This window comes from Callithrix jacchus, chromosome 2, assembly GCF_049354715.1.
Source record: "Callithrix jacchus isolate 240 chromosome 2, calJac240_pri, whole genome shotgun sequence".
In the NCBI taxonomy this organism is placed as follows: domain Eukaryota; kingdom Metazoa; phylum Chordata; class Mammalia; order Primates; family Cebidae; genus Callithrix; species Callithrix jacchus.
In genome coordinates, this window is record NC_133503.1 from 127,963,448 (window position 1) to 127,991,425 (window position 27,978).

General features: G+C 39.5%; 1 long non-coding RNA gene across 3 annotated transcripts in view; it reads left to right on the plus strand.

Annotated features, from left to right (window-relative positions):
* Nucleotides 1-27,978, plus strand: part of LOC118151480 (uncharacterized) — a 115,891-nt gene that overhangs the window by 64,708 nt on the left and 23,205 nt on the right. For all 3 annotated transcript variants that reach the window (XR_013532595.1, XR_013532596.1, XR_004739823.2), the window contains one exon: nucleotides 7,411-7,641. This is a non-coding gene — a long non-coding RNA (uncharacterized LOC118151480). The remainder of the gene's footprint in view (nucleotides 1-7,410; nucleotides 7,642-27,978) is intronic.

Sequence of the window (27,978 nt, forward strand, 5' to 3'; positions counted from 1 at the left end):
TCCTGGGTTCAGCTGTGCTTGCCATGAAACTCTCAACCCTGAGCATTTCCAATTGTTGTTTTGTTTGTTTTTTGGGGAGTGGGTCCCGCCGAGCCTGATCACCTGGCTCCCTGCCTCAGAGCCCTTTTGTTTTTTAAGTTGAATGGTTGACTCTTTCCCAGGTGTTCCAGTCACCTGCTGAAAGGGTGCCGGGATCTTGTGATTTCCGGTGCAGCGACCCACTGCGCTGGCTGGAACAATGTTGCTGCTTAGGAATCTTCTGGCCTGGCTTTCTGTTTAAGTCCCGTTTAATCAGATGAATGTGCTAGTCTTCCTTCCAAAATCTCCAATTGCCAGTTTAACAGGGCAACCAAACCAGTGTATTTTGTATGGAGTGCTGCTGCGCTATGGCCCTGGCCCAAACAGCCATGCCGGCCCAAACAGCCGTGCTGGCAGCCTGTGGGGCTCCTACACCTGGGAATCTCCTGGTCTGTGGGCAATAAAGATCCATCTGGAAATGCAGCATCCACTCACCCTCTGCATTTTTGCTGGGAGCTGCAATCCTGAGTTGGTCCTACAGTGCCATCTTCTCCCCTCCCTAATCTACAAGTACTTTAAATATCCTGCACAATTTTATAGTCTCGATATAATATATTTGGAAGTTTAATTTCTTTTTTAAGTTGTTGAAAGAGTTTAAGTATCATTGGAACCCCATTCCAGCAAGAATTGAATAAGATTTATCTCTAAAGCTATTTCCACCATAAAGATTGCTGTCTTTGTATTTGTTGAACTGCTAGCAATTTGCTGTATCTTGCAATGAACTCCTTTGGGCACTTAACTTATAGAAATTCCTCAAAATATTTGACTTATTGATGATTGTCTTCTCTCTTTTCTATCATTAGGATACATACTTTGTCTATCTTTTATTTTAAATATTTCAATGGGATATTGTGAGAAAGCAAATGCAAACTGATGTGTACAAAAAAGATGTCTTTATGGGTTGATTAGAGGAGTGGGGAAAAAAATTCATAGTGGTACTTCTCCTGCCAAACACAGGCTCTAAATTGGATTAGCTTTTTAATGGTCTTCCAGAGATGTGCACTTAACAATATCAGTGTACTCTCAATTTTTAATGCCAGCAGTAGCATTAGATGGTCAGTACTTAAGTTTTGTTGATTAATTCAATACCTGGTGTTAATTGTAAAGAGCTTGATCCTGGAGAAACAGACTCCAGGAAATCTGTTCATGAGGGACTTGGACACTTCCTTTATAGGGAAATGGGATATGATTTCCCTTCTTCACAATTTTGCTTAGAGGCAGCCTATTACACTTCAACAAAGATTAAGGGAGGTTGTTTGAAGGGACCAGGAAAATCAATGCTAAGTGGTTTCAAAATTAGACAGATGTGGAATCCAACACTATTTTCACTGTTTTTGTTGTGTAAACTTAGGCAAAATAAACCTAGCCTGGAGTCAGGGAGGAGATCTGCCTCCAATGAAGAGAGACATTTTTCCTATCTTTCTGCAGGTACACAGATGGCTCCAGAGCAAAAGGACTGATTGTTTCAGCATCTTGATGTTTGATTGTTGTTGATGTTTTAGCACCTTGAGAGTTTGCAGCTTTAGGATTTGTTGTAAGGGCATCACAACAGAGCAGCGTGTTGCTTGGTGGAATGGTCTTGAGAAGCATGGGAGACATTGTTCCATGAGATGGAAAGCCAGGACCAGAGGGCCACAGTTCCACCTTAAGCTGTCATGTGCTGTCAGTGTAGTCCTGCTCATCCCCTTCTCCGGAAACTATACTCTCACCCACCTGGCCACTAGGACATTTGAGAATCACATGACTTGCCATCCTTGCCACAGTGGGCTGGCAACAGAGGTGGGCACTCTGCTCAAGCTAGGACGGTTAGGAGTGGCAAATCCATATGAGTCTGCAGCAACCTCAATTTTTGCCTCCTCAGAAGAAAGCATTCAACCAAGGAGCATAAGGCATAGTGCAAAACTGAGGCAAGTTCTAGAGCAGGAGTGAATGTTTATTAAAAGATTTTAGATCAGGAGTGAAAGGAAGTAAAGTATAGTTGGAAGAGGGCTAAGTGAACTACTTCGACAGATTCAAGTGCTTCGTTTGACCTTTGACTTGGGGTTTTATACATTGGCATTCCACACCTTCAGTGGCCTGCTAGCACTTGGAGGGGACTGCATATGTAGTGTGTTAACTAAAGTTGTACATATGCTCACTCGAGGTGTTTTTCTCTTACCAGTCAAAAGTTCCTAGAGGAAGGTCACATACCAGTTAAACTCTGCCATTTGCATCATAGTGTAGATGCTTGAGCCCACTTGCCCGACTCCTAAAATCTTATCAGGAAGCTGCTGATCATGAGTCTCAGGTTTTCTGTCTATTGAGAGTCTGCCTTTCCCTGGCACCAGCTGTGACCAATTATAATTTTAGAGAGACAGTTAACAACCACCTGACCATTACCTGATGGCTGCCTGACATTTCTGGTGTGTGGGGGACAAACTCCCACCCTGCTCATGTCTGACTACCTACCTACTGTGACAGGACTATCAGTCCCATCTCTAGAAATTCAAATTGAGACCAAGAAATAGTTTCAGTTTCTCTCCAGGTGGCTAGATCTGTGTCATGTAAGCTTCAAAGTCCTCAGTTGCCTTCATTTTCTGTTACTGAGTTGGACCAGCAGGAGAAGCTGAGAGAGAAAACCGGGAGAGAGAGGAAGAGGGGAAAGGTAGAAGAGGCAGAGGGAAGGAAGAAGAGAGAATTATACATCAAAGAGCAGATACGAAAGACAGAGGGAACTTCCTGATGACACTTAAATCTCTGGTTCCAGTCTTTTCTGAGGCAAGGGTGCCTTTCTGCCTCTAGGTTCTACAGGTCATCTCCTAGACATTATAACACTTGACTTTTTCTTGGCTTAAGCTGAAATAATTGGTTTCTGTTACTTACAACCAACAAATGTAAGCAAGCATAATACGCCCTGAGGGATATGCAGGATGTTTGGAACAAGAGTCTTCTCTGTAGAGGGCGGAGCACATCAGCCTATAGTATTTGGGAATTGATGTTAACGTGACTCATTTGTGCCTCTAGGCTGGTGGGGTCTAGGGACATCTAGGTTGCACATTTTAAGTAATATAAAATCCAGAAACAGTCTTTGTTGCAAAATCCGCATTGTCCATAACATAAAAACACACTAATTGCCGAGATGCTTTCAATTGTGATTGAGACCAGAAAGAAACTTTTCCCAGGAGCCTTCGTAGAGGAGACTCTGTGTAATGTACTGGAAAGAAACACAATGCCAAACAATCATACTTTTTAGTATATTTGTCCTCACAGGCAATTCCCAGCTTTACATGAGCTCTTAGTAAGATCAAAGTAAATAAACAAAGATTTCCCTCTACTGGGTCCAGGCATTACCTCAGAATAAAAAATAATAAAAAAGTAAGCCATAGAAATAAAACTTCTCAGGGAATTCACTGGACCTTGTGTTCTTTAGAGTCATCAGTCAGGTTGGCAACAACAACAGAAAGCTTTGAATCAGGATTTTCTCTCACAGGAAGAGAGCACACGTGATTAAAACAGCAAGATCAGGTCACTCAGAATAAACGCTCACCTAAGAGAACTGCAAAAGGGTGGTCATCGTTTCTGCCAGAGCTAATGATTTCTCCTGAGAATCTGGACATAATTTTGCCTGGTGATTGTAGATTTGTCTACAAATTGTCAAAGATTTGTTGTTTAAATGCTTAATCTTTTAAAAATATCTTTAGTCCAAAAATCACAACCAGCCACCTGAGTTGTTATTCTACTTTATTCTTTTAAATTGAACTCTTCTCTTTTTTCTCTCTTGTTCACTTGCTTTTTCTAGCTATCTATTATAAAAACAATAAATGGTTGTGAATAAAATTTAAATTCTTCAGAAGAGTATGAAGTTGAGAGCTAAAAGTCCTCCAATTCATCTTTATTTCCACTTAATAGAGCAAAGCACAGTTCATAATTTCTTGTTTTATAACCCCCAAATTTAATGCATTTACTAGCATAAGTGTGTGATTAATATGTATGCAAAAGTTACCCAGGATTAGTGAATAAATATTGCAGAGCAAGATATATTATATACCCATTTTTACAACAATAGTAACTTGATAATATATATGTAAAATAAATGTGAAAAAACAACACATCATATGGTTAATAGTGCTTGTCTGTCTGGGGCTACTGTTACTAAGGACACTTATCTAGTTTTATTGTGTTTGACTATCACAACATGATTGTTTTTTATATTTTTTAAGAGATAGGAACAAAAAGTGAAATTCGCTGTCAATTTGGGAAAAACATAGGCTGATCATGCCCACTTTTTTCAAAATGTGTTTCATAATTTTCGCTGATTTGCCTCTCATGACTCTACTTACTAATTTGCTTCTTTGTGACTCTTGATTCACTACCATAACAATCCTCTTCATCATCTAATAAAGATAAATAATGAATGTTTTCCATTTGATATCTATTTATTAAATATCTGCTAATGTCTTAACAGATGGAGATATAAACAAACTGTCAGTTCATGTCAGTTATCATATGCTTTATGGTAATCTGACTTTAGCCCTGATCTTTTATGAATCATGATATGTATAAGTCACATCTTTATAGTAGCACTCCTGCACACTTCTCTTTTTGTCAGAAAAATAATAAGGGATGTAAACACTTGTAAAGGACAAGATCATTTCCAAAGTAGTTAGCTCTTACAACTGATTCATCATAGGAAATCTCTCATTTTGTAGCAGAGATTTTGAGATCTGTGAATATGAAGCCTGCGCCACCCTCAAAGGAGGAAGAAGTTAAATGTTTCCTCCTTAGGAAGTGAAGCTCATAATTTTCTCCTTGAATATAGGCCTTAGGCAAGTTCCTTCAGACCTTGTATTTCCTTTAAGGAAACAGTGAAAGGCCAACAAATTGGTAATCCCAAAATTAAAATTAGTGCTCTCACAAGTACACCCTGTCTTTCCATTGTTCCAAATAGTTCAGTGTAACAGCTAAATAGCAGTTTTAGCAACTACACCATGTTATTTAGGGTTCAACCATAATTCCATTCCTAATTTCAATTACCATAATAATTCTCTGGTAGAATAACTTTCTAAAAGTCAAAAATCAAAGCAGTTTCTACTGAGAGCTCCCACATCTGGCTAACTGCACAAATCAACATTTACTTCAATGGTCCATCTGGTTTTATATGTACTCACAGTTTTGTGTGGCTTTTTTCTGACCCCAAATGAAGGAGGGAATCATATTTAGGATCTGGCGAGTAATCAACAATGACAACGTTGTTTTGTGGAAAGGTCTTTCCCCCTTTTTCGAAATGAAACCCACTGGTTGCTTAAGAGGAAATAAAGTCTTACAGTTCTTTTCTGTTTTTCTGACCTGATTTGTACCACCCTACATCTTCCAGTAGACTTTGATAAGGAATGACAGGAGTCTACAACATTTACATTTTTTGGTACACACAGAATATTCTTTATGTTAGAACACAGGTCTCTTTTCTTAACTTCTGTGTGGCTGCCAAGTGATCACATTCACGTCTTTGTGTGTTATATAGTCTCTTCCCGCTGGAACAAGTGGTATTTTATTTTATTAAAAGAGAATTCTAGCAACCTTTCACTTAAGAGCAGACATCCTAGTTTTAACTTAAAGGACACTTGATAGGACACTTTCACATGATCTGAGATCCTTTGTCAGCTTGGAGTACCATCAGGATCTTACATGAATATCTCCTATCAGAGACTGTACAAAGAGTGGTCTCTAATCTCTAACCTGGATAATTTTGACCTTCTTTGTTTTATGATGCTGTATTTCAACTTTTGGTCAGACAGAAAGATGCCACTTGAAGTACCTCCATCCATGAATCATTTGGAGCACATGATAGCATGATTTCTGCAATCTGGCATGAAAAGGGGTGGGGAAGCCAGCTATAGGCTGATTCAGGCAGCTGAGAACATCTGGGAGTATGTGTGTTCATTATAATACTGGGTAGAATAAAATGGCATCCTGGGGGTTAGATTGTACATCATGAGATGTGTGAAGTCTGGAGGAAAAATGTGATGTGTATTTCATCTATGAGCATGGCCATAAGATACCTCTCCATTATCTCCATGAGGACGTGGACTGTTCGAGATTGAATTGTGTCCCCCAAAATTTGTAAGTTCAAGCCATGACCCTAATGCGTATTTTCAGATAGAGCTTTTGAAGAGTGATGAAACTTAAATGAGGTCATGAGGGTGGGACCCTAATCCAACATGAGAACAGAGAGAGATGCCAGGGATGCATGCGCACAAAGCCAAGCCTATGTGAGCGCACAGCAGGAAGGTAGTCACCTGCAAGCCATAAAGAGAGACTGCAGGAGAAACTGATCCTGAGAAACACCTAGATCTTAGACACTCGGCATCCAGAACTGTAAAGAAATTAATTTTGGTTAAGTCACCCAGCCTTTGACATTTTGTTACGGTAACCCTAGCTGAATAATACATGAACCAAAGCAATTTCCTCAGTTGGCAAGACCACTTCTAATAGCAAAATGCAAGAGTGTGCCATCCAGACATTTAAAATGGTAGTGGTCACAGGAGGTATATGAAAACACCTTGTGTCATACAATAATATCTCCATATCTACAATGGGGAACAGAAGAAAACTTGCAGTTCATTATAAGATTTCTTGGGGCAAATGTCGGAAAAACTTAAAGTAGAACAAGATGTTACAGAACAATGTTTGTTCCCATGTGTGTAATTTGTAATTACTCAAATGTATGTTGCTAAGTCTCTAGAATATTAGCAGTTACTTTGTATATAATAAGTTATTGTTAGTGTGTTACAGACTAGGAATAATACTGAAATAAATGCCATAATCTGGCAACAAAGCCCAAGGGAAGTAAACCTATCTTTGACACACTATGTTTTAAACAAACAAGTTAGTGCAGCAAAATTTAAGCAAATGCAGGGATCCCGCTTTTGTGAATTGCAGTGTGTTATTACTAGGGAACCTAGATTCTGGGTCTAGACCTGACCCAGAGATTTCCCTTCAGTAAACCAGGCTGGCATGATAACATCTGTATAATTATTGTACTTAAACTGTACTGACTTTGCTCTTTCCATATTTTTATGATAAAACAATATGGTTTGGGGCCAGTATTTTTATCCATTCTTGTTGCTTAAAAGTACTCTGCCTGACAAAGCACTGAAAACACCAATTAATCTAGTTCCTGGAGTTCTTAGCCTGAATCATTTTAAATTTTATCATTATTATTAATTTTACAATCAGTTATAAGCACGTGCACAACGCAGTCAAGAACTAGTCGACTCTGTCTGTGGCTTAAATGCTAACTTCGTTCTCTTTTAAGAGAGACCCACAATATTTTCCATCATTATTCTCATGTAGGAAACAACTTTTAAGCACCTTCTGCTGTCCATTGTCCTTCAGAAAAGACACTGCCTTGAAGGGACTTCCACAACAGTTTTTCTTCTAGAACAAGTGAGCAGTGAAAGGATGAGAGGTGAAGAACAGAGCACAACACTTCTCATAAAGAGCCACCTCTGCAAACCAACTGTAGCCAGCCAGCAGTTTGTGAACTCCTGTGTCCAATGGATGTTTCTGTGTTGAGGCCATCTGGTAAAAAGCAGAGACTCTACAAACTCAGTGCCGGGGGTGTTGACTGGTGGAATTTCAGGCTCTTTGTTGGGTGGCTCAGGGTCTAACCCCTACTATTTGCAAGCATCCTATATATATAGTCATATATAATGGGAACAACACTTTATATCTTTATGTATCTTAATGTTTTCATTATTTCCCACCTCCAGGGGTTTTCATCTATCTATTGGGACTCAGACCCTAACCTTAAGCTACATATCCTGGAATTTTCTTCTAATTGACTTCAATTTCTTTTTTTTTCTTTCTTTTTTCCTTCCTTCCTTCCTTCTTTCTCTCTCTTTTTCTTTCTTTCCTCTCTCTTTCTTTTTTTTTAAAAAAATAGAGAAAGTGTTTCACTATGTTGCCCAGGCTGGTCTTAAACTCCTAGACTCAAGCAATGCCCCTGTCTCAGGGTCCGAAAGTGTTAAGATTACAGGTGTGAGCCACCATTCTTGTCTAATTCCCTTAAATCTGCAGAGATTTACCCTGCACTCTTACTCTTCAAATCCTTTATTACTCTTGGGAAATGTGAAACATTAAATTCCAAAGATTTCCATTCCAATGTAAGCCTTAAAACCAGGCCACAGAATGATATTTTTATGTCTAATAGTAGATTGAGGTAGTGGGAATTACAAGACATCTTAAAATCAGACTTCACTCACCACAGACTTGCCAATTCTGGTTGTTTAGAGATGGTTATTGAAAAAAATTAAGTTTTAAAAAATTTAAGTTAATGTTATTCACACAGGGGGATCTGAACACTAAAAATAATCTTAAAATTCTGTATTTTGAATTCAATGACAAACTAAAATAAAATTTAGAGAAGTTTATCAGGGTGTTCTGAATGTTTATGGCTGAACAATACCTTATGATTTTAGTGCTTGCAACTATTTCACAGGAATCAAAAAGTGTCATGTTATTGTCATGTGCTAGTTAGAAAAAGTAGAAAAGATAATTTAGAAATAATAGCTTTGCACTGAGTAAACACCAAATGACATCGTTAGGCATCACTTCAAATTGAATCTTCAAAAACCCACAGGGTTATGGGCATGTAAGCTCTCTGTCTTGTGAGAGGAAACATCATTTCCTCAAATGTCATCTGTCACATCAACTGTTAATCTCAATTTTATAATATTTTTGTAGTTTTGTTTAAATTTATTAATAAATATTTTGATTTTTATAGTTGTGTCAGAACTGTGAGAAAACAGAGATTGTAACTCATTTCTTTTTATATCTGTAAGCTTCGGTATTATAATAAATATTATAGTTAATATTAATAGTTGGTGAAACAGTCTAATAGCAAGACCAGAAATTAAGTGTTTACAATTAATAATAGAAGTCACAGAAAACACTCTGTTCGATGAAAGTATTTAACATATTTTTCTTATCTTCTGGAATTGATGGATGACAGTACCAGAACTTCAAGAAGCAGAGGTAATTCTATGAAAAACAATCATTAGTGGGGTCAAATTATGCCATCAATCACTTATATCTGGATAGTCCCATTAACATTTATAATCTGATAAAAGTTTTGGTTCTCCAGCTAGTCCCCATAAATTATATTTGGAACACCCCAAATTTGTATAGTTTTCAGCCTCAATTTAAAGCAATTTGAAATTAAATTGGGGATGGTGTGGTGGGTGAAAATGAATGGCAAAGCAGTATGGACCACAGGGTAAAGTTAAATTTGAATCAGAGCCACAGAATATTGTTATAAATATGCTTAAGATATAAAGTCTTTGTCTTTACCAAATGATTTAGGAAGCTGTGGAAATTCTATGAGGATAATTGAAACAAAATAAAGAGAAATCCAAAGATATCCTTTGATTTGAGAGAACCAGAAAATGCATGTAAATATTTTTGGTTTGATTTTGTCTTAAATTACCTTAATTTGCTGTTGATTCATTACTTTACTTGTCAGTGGGGTCTTGAGAGTAAGAGATAAAAGGGCAATATTTAGAGGCACATTTGTTGCATCACTAGAGTTAATAAGTATGTTCTATATAAACACTAAACACCATGTTTTCTTCTCCCCACTCCTTTTTTGAGAATATTTGAAATTTTAATTGGCAATTATTACTTTTTAAAAAGAAGCAAACAGGCCAGGCATTTTGAATCATGCCTGTAATCTCAGCATTTTGGGAAGCTGAGGCAGGCAGATCATGAGATCGAGAGTTCAAGAGCAGCCTGGCCAACATGGTGAAACCCTGTCTCTACTAAAAGCATAAAAAATAGCTGGGCATGGTAGTGGGTGCTTGTAATCCCAGCTACTCTGGAGGCCGAGGCAGGAGAATTGCTTAAACCCGGGAGGCGGAGATTGCAGTGAGCCGAGACCACGCCATTGCACTCCAGCCTAAGTGACAGGGCAAGACCCCGTCTCCAAAAAAAAAAAAAAAAAACCCCAAAACAATAACAAAGCAAGCAAACAAATACTATTTTGATGTAACTATAAATTTTGGAGTATTTGGTTTAATTATTATTTTTCCAATACATGGCTTTTCCTAGCCTATCTATCCTCTAGTAATTCTTTAAGAGAAAGTCTATGGGTAGCAAACTTCATAAATTCTTGTAGGTCCTAATACTAGTCTGCAAAAGGATTTTCCCACAGAAATTTTGGATAACTTTCACTATCTTGCATTTAGTATTGCTGATGGAAAGTCAGTAGAATATATTGACACAACGAAGTTGCAGATTATAGAGTTTAAAGAAAGTTTGAAAGTGTTAAAGGAGTTTAGGGTGTTTGCAGTGAATGACTAACCTGGGCGAGGAGGGAGAAGTGGACAAAATGGGGGGGATTGGGAGTATAAAGTGTCAATGGGCTGAGCATCTCAACAAGGTCAAAACAGTTGGAGTGAAGATACAGAGAGAGTATAATGGTTACTTTTGTGTGTCAATCTGGCTAGGCTGCAGCCTCCAGATATTTGGTCAAACATCATTGTGGATGTTTCTGTGAGGGTGTTTTTGGATGAGATTAACATTTAAAATCAGTATATTTTGAATTCAAGAAATTAGCCAGGCATGGTGGCAGACACCTGTAATCCCAGCTACTCTTACTTGAGAGGCTGAGGCAGGAGAATCATTTGAACCCAGGAGGCAGAGTTTGTAGGAGCAGATTGCCCTTCATAATGTGAGCTGACCTCATGCAATCAGCTGAAGACCTAAATGGAATTATCTCCCAAACAAGATGGAATTTTGCCGGCAGACACCCTTTGGACTTGAATGTCAACATCCATTGTTTCCTAGGCATCCAGCCTGCCTGCCTCATCCGATAGATTTTGGACCTGCCAGCCTTTATAATCACATGAGACAATTACTTAAAATACATCTCTCTGACTCTCTTGCTCTCTCTTCATACATATACACATTTCTTTGGTTCTGTTTCTCTAGAGAAGCCTAACTGATACCGTGAGTTGGAAGCACAGGAGGTCATGGTCAGCAGCTGAAATTGGAGATTGAATCTTCTGAATAAATATATGTATTCTCTAATAGGTTAAAAGCTTTACTGATAATTTTATAAAATGCCTAACCCATTCACAGAGTGTAATAAAGAAAAGGAAGATATAGCTGTTAATGCTATCTCTGTTTTTGAGAATATATTTAATGTTAAGCTCTATTCTTAAGGATATATTCCAGTTGATTAAAAACATGATAGAAACAATGATAATGATAATGACATTAGTAGCAACATCAATATTAAATGCAAGCAAACAATAACAAGTGTCTGTCAGTTTCATTGTTAAGCATTTTATGTACATTACCTTATTTAAATTTCACAGTAACTCTGAGATAAGTAAACTAATTGGCTCCATTTTAGAAGAAATTGAAGCTTATGAAGTTTTAACAAATTGTCCAAGACCACATAGCAGCTAAATGGCACTGTGGTGCTTGAAACCAGATCTGTTTTATTACACCTCATACGTCTTTGTATTTTTTTTTTTTTTAATTTTTTATTGGATTATAGGTTTTGGGGTACATGAGCAGAGCATGCAAGACAGTTGCGTAGGTACACACATGGCAGTGTGCTTTGCTTTTCTTCTCCCCTTCACCCACATTTGGCATTTCTCTCCAGGCTATCCCTCCCCACCTCCCCCTCCCTCTGGCCCTCCCCTTTTCCCCCCAATAGACCCCAGTGTTTAGTACTCCCCTTTCTGTGTCCATGTGTTCTCATTTTTCATCACCCACCTATGAGTGAGAATATGTGGTGTTTCGTTTTCTGTTCTTGTGTCAGTTTGCTGAGGATGATGTTCTCCAGATTCATGCATGTCCCTACAAACGACACGAACTCATCATTTCTGATTGCTGCATAATATTCCATGGTGTATATGTGCCACATTTTTCCAATCCAGTCTATTATCAATGGGCATTTGGGTTGATTCCAGGTCTTTGCTATTGTAAACAGTGCTGCAATGAACATTCGTGTACATGTGTCCTTATAGTAGAACGATTTATAGTCTTTTGGATATATACCCAGTAATGGGATTGCTGGGTCAAATGGAATTTCTATTTCTAAGGCCTTGAGGAATCGCCACACTGTCTTCCACAATGGTTGAAATAAACTTATGCACTAATGTGGAATAATCCAGAGTTACTGCCGTATACTTCTTTCCCATTCCTTCTGACAATATCTTCTCTATGTGTTGTTCTCTTCCTCAGTCTTCTTCCTGGTCTCCAGTGACTCCGTGTCACTAACTGTATGATCATCCCTGAGCAATTAACATTTCCCCTTCAGCCCTCGCTGTCTTTTTCTACAATATAAGGGAGTTGGCCATGATGACCGCTATTCCCCTTCCTGCCCCTCATCGTGAAAGGCTGTTCATTTGCCTAACATTTTACTTCAATAGTGGTATTAGTATCCTATTTCTGTATAACCAAATTATCACAAACTTAGTGGCTGAAACAACACCGATTTACTATCTCAGCTTCCATGAGTCAGGGGTTGTGGCACAAAGTGACTCTCTGCTTAGGGCCTCACAAGGTTGAAATCAACATGTCACTTGCTGCTGTGAGTCCCCTTCCAGGCGCTCAGGGTCCCCTTCCAAGCTCACTGGTTGTTGGCAAAATTTAGTTCTTTATGGTTGTGGACTAAGGTCCCTGTTTTCTTGCTGGCTGTCACTGGGCATGGCTCTCAGCTTTTAGAGGGCACCTGCAATTCCATGATATGTGCCCTCTCTACAATAGAACTTTGTCTTTAAAGCCAGAAGGAGAATCTCTCTGACTTCTCTCTTTGTCTTTCTGGAACCTCTTTTAATAGGGCTCAGCTGATCACATCAGATCCACCCACAGTAAAGGGGAGAAGTTTACATACAGAATGTGCACACCAGAGGGCAGGAATCTTGAGAGTCATCTTAGAATTCTGCCTACCACAGTAGTATAGACATCCTAGTGTTTATTCTAATTTAAAATAATTGATACAGTAGTCATCATGCACAAATGCTCACCAAAGATACTCAACATATTGATGAAACTCAGGTCTTAATCATTTTCACTCTTGTACTCAAACATTTTACAGTCATATCTTGCTTTGAAAAGGATATATATATAGAGAGAGAGAGAGAGAGAGAAGGGGGGAATTTTTTTTTAAGCAATTGGTTCACATGATCTTGGGGATGGCAAGTCCAAATCTGCAGGGAAGGTCAGAAGGCTGGAGACCCAGGGAAAAGTCAATGCTATAGTCTTGAATCTGAAGGCAGTCTGGAGACAGAATTCTTATCTCCTTGGGAGATCTCAGTCTTTTTTTCTTAAGACTTTCAACTGATTAGATAAGACACACCCACATTAAGGAGGGTAATCTGCTTTACTCAAAGTTTATTGATTTAAATATTTATCTCATCGAAAGGATACCTTTATGACAACATTTATTTGTTTTTGATCAAACAACGGGGTACTGTAGCCTAGCCAAGTTGAAATAAAATTAACCATTATACCCTGGGTACAAAATGGTGACAGCCACATTAAATTCTAGCCAAATGCAATAATCTGCAAAAATGGATGCCTAGCATTACAAGGTATTAATTTTTCTACATTCCAGTCCCTCATTGATGGATCATAGCAATAATGTTGTTTTTTCCCTCTTGTTAAAAAAAAAATATACTTTTCAAATGAGCAATAATAATAATATGCCAAATACCTGTTTATCTACTATCTAGCCCTATTGACATCTAAAAGCTTGCCAATCTCACTTTTGCGTTCTTTTCTTTTTTTTATTTTTTATTGTACTTCAGGTTCTGGGGTACTTGTGCAGATCATGCAGGATTGTTGCATAGGTACATACATGGCAATGTAGTTTGCTGCTTCCATCCCGCGTAACCTATATCTGGCATTTCTCCCTATGTTATCCCTCCCCAACCCCCTTATCCCCCACTGACCCTCCCCTAGTCTCCCCAAACAGACCCTAGTGTGTGATGCTCCCCTCTGTGTCCCTGAGTTCTCATTGTTCAATACCCGCCTACGAGTGATAACATGTGGTGTTTGATTTTCTGTTCTTGTGTCAGTTTGCTGAGAATGATGGTTTCCAGATTCATCTATGTCCCTACAAAGGACACAAACTCATCGTTTTTTATGGCTGCATAGTATTCTATTTTATATATGTGCCACATTTTCCTTGTCCGGTCAGTCATCAATGGGCATTTGGGTTGGTTCCAGGTCTTTGCTATTGTACTCAGTGCCGCAATGAACATATGTGTGCATGTGTCCTTATAACAGAATGATTTATAATCCTTTGGATATATACTGAGTAATGGGATTGCTGGGTCAAATGGAATTTCTATTTCTACATCCTTGAGGAATCACCACAATGTCTTCCACAATGGTTGAACTAATTTACACTCCCACCAACAGTGTAAAAATGTTCCTATTTCTCCATATCCTCTCCAGCATCTGTTGTCTTCAGATTTTTTAATGATTGCCATTCTAACTGGCATGAGATGGTATCTCAATGTGGTTTTGATTTGCATTTCTCTAATGACCAGTGATGATGAACATTTTTTCATATTTTTGTGGGCCTCATATATATCTTCTTTTGAAAAGTGTCTGTTCATGTCCTTTGCCCACTTTTGAATGGATTTATTTGTTATTTTCTTGTAAATCTGTTTTAGTTCTCTGTAGATTATGGATATTAGCCCTGCTTCAGATGTGTAGACTGCAAAAATTTTTTCCCATTTTATTGGTTGCTGGTTCACTCTAATGATTGTTTCTTTTGCTGTTTAGAAACTCTGGAGTTCAGTTAGGTCCCATTTGTCTATTTTGGCTTTTGTTACCAATGCTTTTGGTGTTTTAGTCATGAAGTCCTTGCCTATGTCTATGTCCTGAATGGTTTTGCCTAGGTTTTCATCTAGGATTTTTATGGTGTTAGGTCTTATGGTTAGATCTTTAATCCATCTGGAGTTAATTGTAGTGTTCGGTGTCAGGAGTATCCAGTTTCTATTTTCTGCACATGGCTAGCCAGTTATCCCAACACCATTTATTAAACAGGGAATCCTTTCCCCATTGCTTTTGTCAGGTTTGTCAAAGATCAGATGGTTGTAGATGTGTGGTGTTGCCTCCAAGGCCTCTGTTCTGTTCCACTGTTCTATATCTCTGTTTTGGTACCAGTACCATGCTGTTTTGATTACTATAGCCTTGTAGTATAGTTTGAAGTCCAGTAGTGTGATGCCTCCAGCTTTGTTCTTTTTGCTTAGGATTGTTTTAGCTATGTGGGCTCTCTTTTGGTTCCATATGAAATTTAAGGTGGTTTTTTCCAGTTCTTTAAAGAGGGTCATAGGTAGCTTGATGGGGATAGCATCTAATCTGTAAATTACTTTGGACAGTGTGGCCATTTTCACAATATTGATTCTTTCTAAACATGAGCATGGAATGTTTTTCCATCTGTTTGTGTCCTCTCTTATTTCCTTGAGCAGTGGTTGGTATTTCTCCTTGAAGAGGTCCTTTAAATCCTTTGTTAGTTGTATTCCTAGGTATTTTATTCTCTTTGTAGGAGTTGTGAATGGGAGTTCGTTCTTGATTTGGCTCTCTGTTAGTCTGTTATTGGTGTATAGGAATGCTTGTGATTTTTGCACATTGATTTTGTATCCTGAGACTTTGCTGAAGTTACTTATCAGTTTAAGAAGATTTTGGGCTGAGATGATGGGGTCTTCTAAATATACAATCATGTTGTCTGCAAATAGAGGCAATTTGACTTCTTCCTTTCCTAACTGAATACCCTTTATTTCTTTTTCTTGCCTGATTACTCAAGCTAGAACGTCCAATACTATAATGAATAGGAGTTTTGAGAGAGGGCATTCTTGTCTGCAAATGGAGAGCAAAAAAAAAGCAGGAGTTGCAATCCTAGTCTCTGATAAAATAGACTTTAAATCAACAAAGATCAAAAGAGACAAAGAAGTGCATTACATAATGGTAAAAGGATCAATGCAACAAGAAGAGCTAATGATGCTAAATATATACGCACACAATACAGGAGCACCCAGATACATAAAGCAAGTTCTTATGACCTACAAAGACACTCAGAATCCCACACAATAATACTGGGAGACTTTAATACTCCACTGTCAATATTAGACAGATCAACAAGACAGAAAATCAACAAGCATATCCAGGACTTGAACTTAGATCTGGACCAAGCAAACCTAATAGACATCTACAGAACTCTCCACCCCAAATCCCCAGAATATACATTCTTCTCAGCACCATATCGCACCTACTCTAAAATTGACCATGTAATTGGAAGTAAATCACTCCTCAGCAAATGCAAAAAATGGGAATCATTACAAACAGTCTCTCAGACCACAGTACAATCAGATTAGAACTCAGGATTAAGAAACTAACTGAGAACCACACAACTTCATGGAAACCAAACAACTGGCTTTTGAATGTTGACTGAATAAACAATGAAATGAAGGCAGAAATAAAGATGTTCTTCGAAACCAATGAGAACAAATACACAATGTACCAGAACCTCTGGGACATATTTAAAGCAGTGTCTTGAGGAAAATTTATAGCAATAAATGCCCATGTGAGAAGCAAGGGAAGATCTAAAATCAACACCCTATCATCAAAATGGAAAGAGCTAGAGGAGCAAGATCCAAAACACTCAAAAGCTAGCAGAAGACAAGAAATAACTAAGATCAGAGCAGAATTGAAGGAGATAGAGACACAAAAAAACCCTTAAAAAAATCCATAAATCCAGCCCCTGGATTTTTGAAAAGACCAACAAAGTAGGCTGCTAACCAGATTAATAAAAAAGAAAAGAAAGAATGATCAAATAGATGCAATCACCACCGACTCCACAGAAATACAAACTACAATCAGAGATTACTACAAACAACTCTATGCATATAAACCTGTAAATGTGGAAGAAATGGATAAATTCCTGGACACTTGCACCCTCCGAAGCCTAAACCAGGAAGAAGTTGAAACCTTGAATAGACCAATAACAAGGGCTGAAGTTGAGGCAGCAATTAATAGCTTACCAACCCCCAAAATCCCAGGTCCTGATGGGTTCACAGTAGAATTCTAGCAGATATACAAAGAGGAGCTGGTATCACTCCTTCTGAAAGTATTCCAAACAAGCCAAAAAGAGGTAATCCTTCCCAAATCATTTTATGAGACTGACATCATCCTGATACCAAAACCCGGCAGAGACTCAACAAAAAAGGAAAACTTCAGGCCAATATCCATGATGAACATAGATGCAAAAATCATCAATAAAGTACTGGCACACCAATTGCAACATCACATCAAAAAGCTCATCCATCATGATCAAGTAGGCTTCATCCCGGGGATGCAAGGCTGGTTCAGCATACCCAAGTCTATAAATGTAATTCACCACATAAACAGAACCAAAGACAAAAACCACATGATCATCTCAATAGAGGCAGAGAAGGCCTTTGACAAAATTCAACAGCCCTTTACGCTAAAAACTCTAAATAAACTAGGTATGGATGGAACATATCTCAAAATAATAAAAGCTATTTGTGACAAACCCACAGCCAATATCATACTGATGGGCAGAAACTGGAAACATTCCCTTTGTTTTTGTTTTTAAGAAATGAAACACTTTAGGGCCAGGCGAGGTGGCTCACACCTGTAATCCCAGCACTTTAGGAGGCTCATGCGGGCAGATCACGAGGTCAAGAGATTGAGACCATCATGGCCAACATGGTAAAACCCCATCTCTATTAAAAATACAAAATTTAGCTGGGCACGGTGGTGTGCACCTTTAGTTCCAGCTACTTGGGAGGCTGAGGCAGGAGAATTGCTTGAACTTGGGAGGTGGAGGTTGCAGTGAGCCGAGATCGAGCCACTGCACTCCAGCCTGGACAGAGTGAGACTCCGTCTTGAAAAAAAAAAAAACTGGAACACTTTAGATACTGTCAAAGGCAGCAGCAATGTACTCTAATGACTATTGTGATTCTGGTGACTCCGTTATCTTTATAATTCCTGTTCTTTTGGTATTAAAGTATACATGTATTCATGTATAATACATAGCTTTGTTTTACAGATTTTAAAATTTACATAAATGGTATTATATTGTATGACTCAGTGTTGATTATTGCTACAACAATGCTATCTAGCAAACCACCCCAAAACTAAGTGATTTACAATAAGCATTTGTTCCCAAACTCATGAGGTTGCAAGTCAGCTGAAGTTTGGTTAATCAGACCTGCTCAGACAGGTAGCTGTGCAGAATAGGCTGTGGGTCTTCTGGGTGTGGTTACGCTCAGATGTTCCTTATGTGTTTGTTCTGGGTTTGGGCTGAAGAGGTAGAGGCTACCTGGGCCTTGCTCATCTCACAGAAGATAACTAGAATATAAGAGGATGGGAAGAAAGACTCCATGTCTCTGAGGCCTCCCCTGAAATTGACACATGGTCACTTCTGCCCACTTTTCACGAACCAAAGCCAATGACACAGCTAAACCCAGTTTCAGTGGGATAAGGATACGTAATCCACAATTCTAGAGCAAGTTACTACAAAGCCAGATGGTAACAAGCACAGGGCACACGAAAAAAAGTTAAAAAATGATTCAATATATCATAGCATCATCTTGCAACTTGATTTTTCCCAATTACTAGGCCTTGGAAGATCACCCATTTTGATACATGTTTTTGTTCCTCTCTCCTTAATTGCCATATGGAATCCCATGGTATTAATACGGCAGTCATCCTTCAGGTCTTAGTTCAGACATTTCCTCAGGAAAGACCTTTCTGATAACTTTCTTAACAACTTCCCCTAACACCCTCATCCTCTGTATAAGTCAGGTTCCCTAATGTGGCATTCTCAAAGCAAGAAGTACTTTTATTTCTTTTTTGAGATGGAATTTCACTCTTTTAGCCCAGTTTGGAGTGCAATGGCACGATCTTGGCTCACCGCAACCTCTGTCTCCCAGGTTCAAGCAATTCTCCTGCCTCAACTTCCCGAGTAGCTGGGATTACAGGCATGTGCCACCACGCCCAGCTAATTTGCTATTTTTAGTAGAGACAGGGTTTCTCCATGTTGGTCAGGCTGGTCTCAACCTCCCAACCTCAGGATCTGCCTGCCTTGGCCTCCCAAGAAATACTTTTCTTTAAAAGCTTTCTATTATTTTTAATTTCTGTTAATTGTTTGGTTAATTTCTTTCTTCCCCACTGGACTGTAAGCCACGTGAAGGAAGCGATGACGTTTATTTTGCTCACTACTGAGTCCTCAGTGCCTAGCACAAAAGAGATCCAAACACACTTGTTGAATGAATGTTCCTACACAAACATTTCCAACAGCATAATTTTAGTAGAAATACTGTATCTAGCTGCGTGCATTGGTGAAATTTGAAGGAGGCAGGATTTCAAAATCAAAACCCCTTTCAGAGAGAGCAGGAAACTGGAGGTTGGTGCATACAGGGTATCTGACTTGGGAGCTAAAGTAACGCTGGAGTCCCTGCAGCCAGTGGCAGTCATCGCCCCTCTGCTCTCCGTCAGTAAAGAATTAAGTATGTGTGTTTACGGGGCTCAAGGTTATTTTTCTTTGAGAGAGTTAATTGAGAGAAGGTTAGATAAAACCACAAGTTTTTACTAAAGAAAACTGAGAAAATGAAGAATTACTTTAATTATAAGCAGCATGTCAAAAGAAATGTTTTCCAAATTAATCTTTTTTGAGAGTGAAACAAATCTTACTATAATTCATTTTAACTCCTCTGAAAAAAACGGAACGAGGGGACATCCTACCCAATGCTTCTGTTTTACACACACACACACACACACACACACAAACACACACACGCACAGTGTGTTCAAGTCAGCTCCCACTTAGATTGTGATAAACGACATAAACAAATTACAGGAATTAAAGCTTTTCTTTCCAAGGATTTTGCTTTCAAAATATTTGTTTTCCTGTGTTAGGTGTGAGAACCAACCTTTTCTTGTTAAAGAAGAGGTTCATTCTAGAGAGTGACTGCAAAAGCCTTAGTCCCGCCATCACCATCCAATACCCCACATCCTAGGGGTCCAAGGTCAGCTGTGTTACACAACAGATTGTGTCTTTTAAAGGGAGCACAACTGAAATATTTCTAGATAAAAAAGGCAGAACATTCTTAGAATGGCTTGACTGTTAACATTTGTTCCTAATCTATCAAAATTCTTCTACTCATATTTGCAGAGTTGCTGAGTGTTTTCTGAAGCCTTTTCAGAGTTGGAAATCAGTCCCATCCTAGTAGTGAGGTAGGATTTAAAGGGACGGAGGAAGTGTACTGTTGATGTCTCTTTTTCCTACGCCATCAACAAGTAAGAAAACCCAAGGTCTTTTTTTGCTTTTCTTTTTTTTTTTTTGAGACAGAGTCTCATTTTGTTGCTCAGGCTGGAGTGCAATGGCATGATCTCGGCTCGCTGCAACCTCGGCTCACTACAACCTCCACCTCCTGGGTTCAAGCAATTCTCTTCTCTCAGCCTTCCGAGTAGCTGGGATTACAGGCATGCACTACCACACCTGGCTTATTTTTATTTTTATTTTTGTATTTTTGGTGGAGATGGGTTTTCACCATGCTGGTCAAGCTGGTCCAGTCTCCTGACCTCGTGATCCGCCCACCTGGGCCTCCCAGAGTGCTGGGGTTACAGGCGTGAGCCACCACACCTGGCCAGTCTTTTTTTCTTAGCAGTTAGTGGGTTATTTTCCCCTCTGGCCTTCCTAATGGAAATGTGTTGAGTCGGGAGGGTGTTAAAAAAATAGTGGGGAGAAGGAGATATTTGGGAAAAGAGAGCCATGGCTCTAAGACTGAGGATGGTAAATGTAGGGTAAGTGTCAGGATTTAAGTAGCTTCCTCTGACTAATTGTCATGAGCTCTGTATGGTGACATTGTTGTCCTCCTGCAATATGTAACCCAAGGAAAAGCAAAAAGGAAGAAAGAGTGTGTGAAAAAATTTGAGGTTTCCCATACAATAAGCTCTCGTGGCCAAGAGCCAACATTTTTGAGGGTTTTGCAGTCACTTCCAGAATGGCCGTGGGTTTTTTATTGTTTGTTTGTTTTTAACTTTAAATACTTAGATTCTCTGGAGGTTCAAGAAGAGAGTTCACCATGTGTTGGCCTTGCCTGGTGTGATTTATGGTAAACAGTAACCCTCTGCAGCATTTAACAACACTTAGAGAAAGCATGCTCATAAGAATACAGGACAAGCTGGGCACAGCTCATGCTGTAATCCCAGCACTTTGGGAGGCTAAAGCAGGACAGTCATTTGAGACCAGGAGTTTGAGACCAGCCTGGGCAACATGGTGAGATCCCACCTCTACAGAAAATTTAAAAATTAGCTGGGCATGGTAGTGTGCACATGTTGACCCAGCTTCTTGGATATCTGAGGTGGGAGGATCACTTGGGTCCAGGCGTTCCAGGCTGTGGTGAGCCAAGGCCACATCACTGCACTCCAGCCTGGGTGACAGAGCAAGACCCTGTCTCTTAAAAAAAATTAAAAAGCAAGAATACAGGACAACTTCATAAAAAACTTCCTGCAGTACTAAGGAGTTGTCCAAGGAATGTTAGATCTATAAGCAGTGGCAGAGTAGAAGAGCAGCCAACAGAGTTACTGAGGGTGAGCGATAAATCTAAAGCTGGCTGTAAGGAGACAGCAGGGAATAAAATGTCAAAAGAAGCAGGTCCTGTATCTCCATTCGTATCTCAGCTGAGGAGGGCAACCAGATGCATGAAAACAACTGACCAAGAGTCTGGAAAGAGAACATTAGGTTGTTTCTTCCTCCCCACATTCAAGGAAAATGGGCGTAGTCTTAGAAATAGGTTGGAATAGATATTCTCTGCTCACCACCTGTCACTCCATAATACTGACAGTGAGCGTCTGCTTTGGTGATTTGCTCAGGGTTAATTCACCTTTCGTAGCTCTTAGCACTAAAAATGTGAGTTCTCCTCAGTAGTGAGCAGAGTAAAACCTAAAGAGTGAAGCACAACGTGCAGGAATGCTGACATTAAAATAGCTTTTTTTTCCTGGATGTTTTGATTGCTAAAACCTGTGTGATTTCATTGAAGCTTAACTCTTCTTATTGCGGTGGGGTTGGTGGCTCAGCATTGCTAGTGTCTGTGCCCAAGCAGAGTCAGCCTGCTGGTTTGTCTACCATGGACTTCTCCAGATCCACACAGAGGCTGGAAAGGGCAGAGGGAGATGGGCCGGGAGTCAGGCGGTTTGCACAGGTTTGCTGCGGAAAGCCTTTCTGAATCCATTTCCCTCCAAAGGTGCCACAGGCCATAGGCCTCAGCACCCGTGGTCAGCAAGGAGGGCAGGCGGTAGCCCTCTTTCTCACCAGGGGCTGTTGCATTGGAGCCGTGGAAGTGCCCTGGTGATCACTTTGCAGTTTAACTTCCAGGCTGCATGGTAACACCACTGAAGGGAAAAATGTCTTTACTTGAAGTAATCATAGGCTTTCTCCTCTAATACCAGCCTGCCCTGCCAACGTGCCAGCAGCACAAAGGGCCCCACTATTCGTCCTCCATCATAGAGTAAGTGGCTTATCCCCCTGCCGCTTGGCTCCAAGCTCCCTGTCTGGACAGGACACAGCTGGGCTTTCATCTAAGGAGGGGTGAACTCCAGCTGATTACTTTCGTTTGACCTTCACTGAAGACAGCAGAGCAGGAGATACTTTGCATTTTGTCTTGTGGTTAAAATCCCAATGTGGAGTAACTCAAGATTTTCTCCTTAAGCAAAGGCTAACTGGTAAAGAAAAATCACAAACAATTTTTTTAAAAAGGACCATTAAGATGATCAGCCAGAATTTTATGCACAAAGCATGTTTTACTTCCATTAACAGAAAAATAAAACCACATTAACTTAAAGAGGAAAAATGAGAAAGTTATCTGAATATTTCAAGTAATTATCTTAAGGATAAATTGGGTTTTCTCTTCACTCTCTCACTGGCAGTCTCCTAGACCCTAACGGTCCCAACTTGCACCTATAAACTGGTGGTTCTCAAACTTTATATCCTCAGACCCATCTTTCATATAAGCCTCAAGCTTACATATGCCCAGCTGACTACTTGGTATCTCAATTTATGTATATCACAGCTTCTTCACATTTAACACCTCAAATACTGAAATTCTTTCTTTTTTCATGATCTTCCTCCAATTTTTACCTCCTTCTAGATTCCCTTTTTTTTTTTTTTTTTTTTGAGACAGAGTTTCCCTCTTGTTGCCCAGGCTGGAGTGCAATGGTGCAGTCTCGGCTACTGCAACCTCTGCCTCCGAGGTTCAAGTGATTCTCCTGCCTCAGCCTTCCGAGTAGCTAGGACTAGAGGTGCCTGCCACCACACCCAGTTAATCTTGTAGTTTTAGTAGAGACAGGGTTTCTCCATGTTGGTCTGGTTGGTCTCAAACTCCTGACTCCAGGTGATCCACCCTCCCTGGCTTCCCAAAGTGCTGGGATTACAAGCGTGAGCCACTGCACCCAGCTCCTTCCTTCTAGATTCTTTCTTTTACCTCCCTCTAGATTCCTTCCATTGCAATCAATTATACCCATTATTCAAGTTACCCTATGTCTCCTCATTTCCCTCTTTCTTTATCCTTTTACTGAACATGAATTCTGTGCCTTATATCATGCTAATTGCTTCATATGTACCATTACATTTAATCCTCACAATTCCAATAAATACGTACTATTGAGGGACTATATTAATGTCTCTTCTCGGGTCCACAAGGGGCATCGTTTCAAAGGCAAGAACTTCCCAGCGCCACGCCTCCATCCACCTCCACCTCCGAGAACCCAGAGTTCTTTGTCTAACTTTCCCCAGGTGGGCACAGGCTAGGTAACATTACAGGTGTGCTCCTTTGTTCAGAAAGCCCGCCAAAAGCCGTGGAAGGAGGGGCTCTGTTGTGAGTCCAAGCAACCAATCTGGGATCAAAGTCAAAGATCAATCACTCCAGAGGAAGTTTGAAAGAACTCCTTTCATTGGACAAGAACATAAATGGGCGAGAATAACTTGTTAAAACTTCACTGCACCTTACCTGCACGATTTCCCTCTCTGGGATCCCCTCCCACAACAGTGTGGAAGCTCGCTCTCTCTCTCTCTCTCTCTCTCTTTCTCTCTTTCTCTCTCTCTCTCCTCTCTTTCTCTCTCTCTGCCTAATACATCGCTTTCTGCAAAACTCTTTGGATCTGTGATATTTTTACAGACCACTGCACCTCCAGGGCCTCTTACCCCATTGCTGGGAAAGGGGAGGCCAAGAACCTGAGACACCTGGTTACACTATTATAACCCCCACTTTACAGATAAAGAAATTGGAGTACAGAGATATTTTATAATTCACTATATAATGTCATAACAATAGGCTAGTATGAGATCAGTAATTCAGATCTAGGCTGATTCGCTCTAGAGCCTAGGTTCTTAACCTCAAGGCTATACTGCTTTCAAAAATTATGTATCTATATACATATATATGTGCACATTTTCATCCCATGCATACTACTTAAAGTTCTGACCATGATCTAGGTAGATAATCATCCTTCAGAATTAAGTTTCTAAAGCACAAATGTTTTCTTGTAACCATCCACTTAATATCAATGAATTTCTTGGGATGATCCTCAATGGATCATTTTCTGAAGTGGTCATTTTCACATGTATATTGCCAAGTTTGTGGCAATGTGTACATGTGTTGTTTTGTTAGCTTTAGCAGAGGCTAATCCTCTGACAGGTTTCACACGGAACTCTGAATGGAGGCAATCGTGAGATGGATCAGTGGCAGTGCAGGTTGCTGCAGGTAAGTGGAGTCACTTAGAAAAGTGCCAGACTGGGCTCAGGAAAGCATGTGATCATGGAACATGCGGAAATTTTTCCTTCTTCACATAATCAGGGCAGGATGCTGTTGTGCTCAAAGTATGATTGAAAAAATTCTGCATTAACTACAGATGCAAGTTTATTCTACTGTGCCACCAGAAATTCCCGTCTACAAGAGTATGTAAGAAACTGACACATATTGCAAAAAACGGGTCTAGAGGACAAAGTTCAAACTATTGCCAAAACTAAAATGCAATTAAAAAAAAAACAAACTATTGCCACATCAACAACACCATGTGTCCATTCTCTGCTGCCATCTACCTTCCCTTCACCTTGCGCTCTGCTTCAGCTCTAAAGGCTTTGTGCTCTGAGCACACTTGCCTCTTTCATGCCTGCTTATCTAAATATTCCATTCCTTCTGCCTAAGATGCCCTTTCTTAACGTGTCTTTTTGGAAAGTCTGTCTTTTTTGTTTATTAGGGTTAAGTTCAAAGATCTGATCATCTCTCATGCCACCCCTACCCTTTGCACTGGATAGATAAGCTGCTCTTCTTCATTATCCCGTATACCTATACTTACCTAAAGCACATCCTAACATAGCATACAATACATAATATTGTACTTAAGAGTTCTTTCTTCTGTCTCCCTCTCCAGACTTATGAGCTTCTTAAAAGTAGGATCCCAGCCTTGGTCATCCACTATATAACACATCGGAGGTACTCTATAAACATTGAAATGATGGAAGAAATACTGTTTCTAAACTATTTAGATGGTCAGGTCGCAAATGTGGTTTTGTATTAGCTGACTTACCTCGATAGTATGTTCTCTTTATAATTTTTTTTTGTTATGAAGGACAAAACATCAGAAAGCTTTATTTTATCTAGTTGTTTCCTTTTTCTCAAATAACATGAAAATACCTATTATAAAAACTTTTAGCTGAGATGCTTTAATGGAATCTCAGGGTAAAGGAAAGGGGTTTCTCTGTGCCAGCAACTTAATGTTTCCTGTTTCAGCTGTGCTGCCAGAGATTGTAATTCAGGAACCAATCTCTAGCTGAGCAGAGGAAAAAATGAGATGCTTCACGAAAATGGCCAAATGTCATCACCAGCTATTTTGTGAGACGAGTTATGTTAGGAGCCATCCATATGTAAAATGGGCTTTCACCAAATTCCAGCCATCTGCAGGTCATGAAAGCTCACAACATGTACGTCTCCTGAGGGAGCCTTTTCATTTTGTGCTTTTTCTGGCACTAAGAAATACAGACACTTGTGATTTACTACTGGGCACTTATAGGAGTGGAGTCAACTATTTCTTAAGAAGTCCAAAGACCAAAATGAGAAATTCAGAAAACAGAAATCCTTTCTGTGTTAGAAAACTATATACCAGAAAGCCTGAAAAGTTGGGGAAAGAGGACAGAAATTTTGGTTAATAAGATATAGATTAGTGAGAACCTGAACATGTTTTTTTTAGTATATTTTTTGGAATTTTTAAACCATATCAGTTCCCTTTCTTGCCTTAGGAATTATAGTATTGCAATCATGTCAGAGAAGATAGTTCTAAATATTAATAAATATTTTTAACTTCATTAAATACATCTTTGAAGATTTAGTGTTTTGATGTTTGAGGTCATAGTACTGTAACATAGAAAAGAGATGCAGCGTAAAGAATTAAAGTGCTCCAAGTTAGAAATCCAAGAGTCCAGCTTTCTCATTTATCAGTTCTGTATCCTTGAGCAATTCCTTTAACCTCCAAAGTTTCAGGTACTTCAGCTGTAAAATAAATAGAAAAGGATATCTCTACCATTCCACACTCTGTATTTCTACCCAGCTCAGAAACAGCAACTTACTAGTACTTCGCATCTCACAGGGAAGTCTTTGGGACTGCTGTGGTTTGGTTATTTATTTGTCCTCACCCAAAGCTCACATTTAAATTTGATCCCCAATTTGCTGTTGGGCCTAGTGAGAGGTGTTTGTGTCCTGGAGGTGGATTCCTCATAAAAGGCTTGGTATATCATTCTCCAGGTAATGAGTGTGTTCTCCTTCTGGTTAGACAGAATGGGGATTATCATAGGAATGGGTTATTTCCCTGAGCATGGGTTGTTATAAAGAGCGGTCCCATCTCCTGTTTGGTCCCACTTTACACATGCCTACTTCCCCTTTGACCTTCTTTTTCTTTTTCTAGAGACAGAGTCTTGCTCTGTCACCCAGGCTGGAGTGCAGTGGCTCCATCTTGGCTCACTACAACCTCCGCCTCCCAGGTTCAAGCAATTCTCCTGCCTCAGCCTCCTGAAGAGCTGGGATTACAAGTGCAAGCCACCACACCCAGCTAATTTTTGTATTTTTAATAGAGTTGGGATTTTACCATTTCTATGGCATGTTTTGATGCAGCACAAAAGCCCTCACCAGAAGCCAAGTAGATGCTGGCGCCATGCTTCTTGTACAGTCTGTAGAACCATCAGCCTATGAAGCCTCTTTTCTTTATAAACTGTTCAGCCTCAGCTATTCCTTTATAGCACCCCAAATGGGCTAAGACAGGCATCAAGCCCCAGCTATTTTCTTTGCTTCTTATTTCTCCTTCTCCCAGGTAGAATGAATGACTTAACTGATTGAAGTAATTAGAGTCAAACATGTATTAGTCTTGGTTTCTGGTTTTGGAAGGGATAATGCATCAATTGTGACTGTTTCTGTGTGGCCTTATTTTTTTATTTTTATTTTCTTGAGACATAGGACTTTTAGCTTTGTTGACAGTTGCTCCAGAATCAAGAAGTGGGGGATGAGTGATTAACTGGTAATCTACAATGATCTCAACAATAATATTTGTGATATCAGTTCTGAATCAAGAGAGTAGAATGAGCTACAAACTTCCCATCAGTCTCAGGACTTCATGGAAATCCTAGTGAGTTTAAGATCTATAAAAGAACCCGAGAAATGGATTTCATTAACAAATAAGATAATTGGAGAGTGTTAACATCTGAACAGCGATTCCAACAAAGTTTTGAAATACAGAAAGAGGATAAAAACCTATTGATATATGAAATGGAGCAGAGCAAAGTGCAGATGTGAAAATCACTGAGAGCGGAGCGGACTGCAGTGG